The following is a 4,273-nucleotide window of genomic DNA, read 5'->3' on the forward strand; positions in this document are numbered from 1 at the left end:
GAACAACTTAGACGAAAAAACTGCAAAGATCAAGAAGATTTGGAAGGGCTCCGAATGAAAGCTGGTATCGAATCACACACTCAAGGTTACAACTTCCTTCCTTCCCTACCTGTATTTGATAGTATCCAATTCACCTTGCCAATCATGCCATAAGTGAATATGACAACCAAAAAGAGAGAAACCGTGCCATCAGCTTGGGGGTCATTTAAAGCAGTTGAGCTGTGGCTAGAGGTCAAACATATTACAACACTGAGCAAATCTTAATTCTAAAATACCCTCCCTAGACCAGCCCTGGCCCCAAAATACATAAAAGGAAAAGATTAAAAGGCAAACCAAAATCAAAAGCAACATCCAGGTAAAATATAACTAGGTAAAATGGAAGATAACACCCACTTCATATAGTCTTATTTCCCCTCATCTTTAAGACTTGCAGTTTATACATCACTTTTTTTTCGCATTTAAGAAAATGTAACTTGATACATGTTGAAATCTACAAGTTGACAATATAAATAAAATGAAACTAGTGGAAAAAGAATAACAGTCTGAACAAATTACAAGCTGAAAACTATTTTACATTGAAGGGAAAGAAAACAAAAATCTAATCCCAGAGGAAATAGGGTAATTACCTCAACCAAAGGTTAAGCTTCTGGCGATTAGTGTCTCTAGCAGTTAGATTACCTTCTAGCGAGTATTCAATTTTTTTCTGGCTCATAAGACAGTCTTTTTCTATGTTAGAGATGTGTAACAGAATCCCCACAAGCACTGCTTTCAATTAAAATTTTGGAGTATCATAAACCTCAAAATGCTGGCTAGCTAGAGGGTTTATGAAGAAAATAAATAAGCCATGAAAACTTAAGACAGAACTATAGAAGTCACTTTTCTTTCTACCCTGACCACTCCATAAAATAACCCCATGGGAATCCTGTCCACAGAGCGTTTCCTAAACAAGATGAAGATTAGAAGCACGATTGAGCAGTACAAATGCAAATTCCCCTATTTGAGCCAAAGACAATCCGACTATATTGCTCAAGGACCATAGAGCCTTGTTAATGTAATCCATCTAAAGATGATATATAGAAGTACTATATTAAACAACATGGTAGCCATCTTACGAGAAGTGAAGTTTTGTTGTTGTAGCCAAACCCCTCGACAACTGCAGAAATTACTATGGTTTTAACCACACCACCAGTATAACCGATGCAAGTAAGATATCAACGTGATTCCAGAGAAAATGAACATGGATGAGCATCCCAATGCTAGCCAGGAAAAGAGCAGCAAAAAAGTTGCGAATAGGTTCAACCTGCATGATTAACAAACCTCTACTAAATGTGACGGGAAAATATGAAATTTTCCACAGGTACACAATAGGAGGGGTAAAAAGCTTCTTGCTATCCAGAAAGTGTGCATAAATAGAAGTATAGTATTCTCCAATCACATACAAAACAAACCTTATAATGTTGACATACATACACATTATACATTAATTTTTCGAACACATTTTTGAATGTATAACAAGCAGGAAACATAAAATTGAAATGAGAAAATACGCATACATTTACATGTTTCTAATAACAGAACAAGTAATAATACAATCCTACTTGTTCAAGCGTATGTTGAGCAAGATCAGTTGTTGATATCATCACTCCAGCAGCAAATGAACCCAATTCTATACTCAAACCGAGCTTGTCACAACACTGAAATTACACGAACAATCAGACTGCATCACAGTTCACTATATGAGGGCCATACAAAGACGGCGGAGGAATTGAGACGCTGAGCTATCAGAAACAAGATATAGGGAATTATTCAAACCTAGCATTCGGCCTTTTACTAATGCAAATATGAAAAATCACTAGAAAGCAGAAAGTGAATAATGATTGTCTCACTAATGTAGCGCACATGGAATGACATAATAAACCAATGGCAAAAGTGAAGTAAATCCAGATATAAGACATTGTAAAGAAACAAACCCAAGCTATAAGCAGGCAAAATGCAACTGAAGCCAACTGATAGAGTTCATTGGTCTGCAAAGGAAACTATATGTCACAAACATATAAACTTGAAAGGCAGCTATATGCAAGCACTTGTTCAACAACATTCCAGTGCCCAAAATAAATCGCACCTGTGATGATAAACTTATCATAACTTTGAGGAACCAAGGTACACATGTCCGTGAAAATATCGATAGAACAACCCCTATTTGGTAGAATCATATTTAGTCAAATACGATTGGAAACCAATTAGATGGTTGTATATATATGTTTAGCCCCTATTTGGTATAATCATTTGCTGTCCTTTGAAATCAACTCACACATAAGGACATACCAAATTTATCAACATCATTGCTTACACTCCATAGATTAGCCACCATGTTAGGAGAACTCGCCGATAAATACAAAATAGGAGCATCTTCCAGGACGTAAAGCCTGTTTAGTTTTATTTTACTACTTTCTCATCCCAATAGTACTACAGCGGCAGTACAACCATTGAGTTCTTGAATCTTTTACTCAAGGTCAATGTTCAACCCTGATTGTCAAGGTAAAAAATGAAATCGAGTTTAACGATTCTCTGAAAATACAAAATTAAAAAAATATATATACACATATACATGCTTGGCTATGCTTTACTTATTTGTGAAATTTGATTTTCAAACTTTTTTTTAACTAACAAATCTTGCTTTTCTCTAACTCACATTTACAAGAATTAACTTTTAAGCACATAAGCTAGTTGCATACTGTTTCCATGACCCGAGTAAAAATAGAGGTCATGGCTTTTTAAGACTACAATCAGCTCATTATTTGAGGGGAAAATATTATAGCTCCCTACACAGAAAAAGCCAAAGAAACTTCAATCCAATTTCACAAATCTTTGTTTTTATGAGAAATAAAGAATAAGATTACCTTGCAACCATTTCCCAAATTTAACCTGTCCATTTCCAACAAAATTATTGTTCAGATTTATTAAATAATATAGGTTGCGAGGATTTATCGATGAAAAGGGTACAAAATTTGTCGAACACTACGCTTGGTCTTGGCAATGCGTGTGAATTATTGCAAAAATACTTCCAACAGATAGCATGCAATAAATCTTTTTATTTTTCAATGTCAACAGATTCTCCCATGGAAATAACTGTAGAAAATTATCAATCTTGCTTAAATAACCTTTAATAAAAGCATAAAACTATTTATGATCAACAAGATACGAATTAATCAAAGAAATTATTAATTATATTTATATAAATTATTATATTAAAAAGAAAAACATCACTTGTTAGATTCATTTATCTAATTTTCAAATATAAAAATTCCAATTAATTATAGAAACTTTAAAAACTTATAAAACATAGCTAAAAATAAAAAAAGAAAATAATAAATTAAGAGTGTGTATCTGAACCTCGAAATCTAGGACTAGAATAATGGGATTTCTTTTCATGCAATCAATCTCATCGTTATCACGTGTTTTGTGTTTCGAACACTAAACTTAATAGAATGTAGATACTCCCGACTTTATGCCAACATAACATCGTTTCGTCAATACATACAGTAAATATCTTTCGCCTACGGACGGGTACTCTTTCTTGAATTCAAGGAGTTCAGAATTTGGCTACTGCCCCAACATGGCATGTTTTCAAGCACCAAATCAAAAAGCTTTCGTATCTCTGATACATGAAGACACATTGACATAAAACTAATTGAATAAAAAAATCCATCATTTTAATACTTGTAAATTCGTTGCTATAAACCAAGGTTCCTAACATAATCGAGCAAATTCATGGTGAAACCCCAAGGTTGTGGTTCCTAATATAATCGAGCAAATTCATAGTGAAACCCCAAGGTCAAATTCATGGTGAAACCCCAAGGTTGTGGTTCCTAACATAATTGAGCAAATTCATAGTGAAACCCCAAGGTTGTGTTAAGAACCTTGGTTTATAGCAGCGAATTTACAAGCATTAAAATGATGGATTTTTTTATTCAATTAGTTTTATGCCAATGTGTCTTCATGTATCAGAGATACGAAAGTTTTTTGATTTGGTGCTTGGAAACATGTCATGTTGGGGTAGTGGCCAAATTCTGAACACCTTGCATTCAGGAAAGAGTACCCGTCCGTGAACGAAAGATATTTATTATATATATTGACGAAACGATGTTATGTTGGCATAAAGTTGGGAGTATCTACATCCTATTGAGTTCAGTGTTCGAAACACAAAACACGTAATAACGATGAAATTGATTGCAAGAAAAGAAATCCCATTATTCTATTCCTAGATTTCGAG

The 4,273-nt window shown here is 34.1% G+C and overlaps 1 long non-coding RNA gene across 2 annotated transcripts; it reads right to left on the bottom strand.

Annotated features, from left to right (window-relative positions):
* Nucleotides 1–6: 6 nt before the first annotated feature.
* Nucleotides 7–4,267, bottom strand: LOC111399084. 2 transcript variants are annotated; one of them, XR_002703516.1, is made up of 3 exons: nt 1,599–4,267; nt 1,113–1,300; nt 7–109 (listed from the first exon to the last, which is right to left on the bottom strand). It is a non-coding gene; the product is annotated as an uncharacterized LOC111399084 (long non-coding RNA). The 2 variants fall into 2 exon arrangements; XR_002703515.1 differs by lacking the exon at nt 7–109 and having other exon boundaries at nt 377–1,300.
* Nucleotides 4,268–4,273: the final 6 nt, after the last annotated feature.

Source organism: Olea europaea, chromosome 8 (genome assembly GCF_002742605.1).
Source record: "Olea europaea var. sylvestris chromosome 8, O_europaea_v1, whole genome shotgun sequence".
NCBI classification, from domain to species: Eukaryota; Viridiplantae; Streptophyta; class Magnoliopsida; order Lamiales; family Oleaceae; genus Olea; species Olea europaea.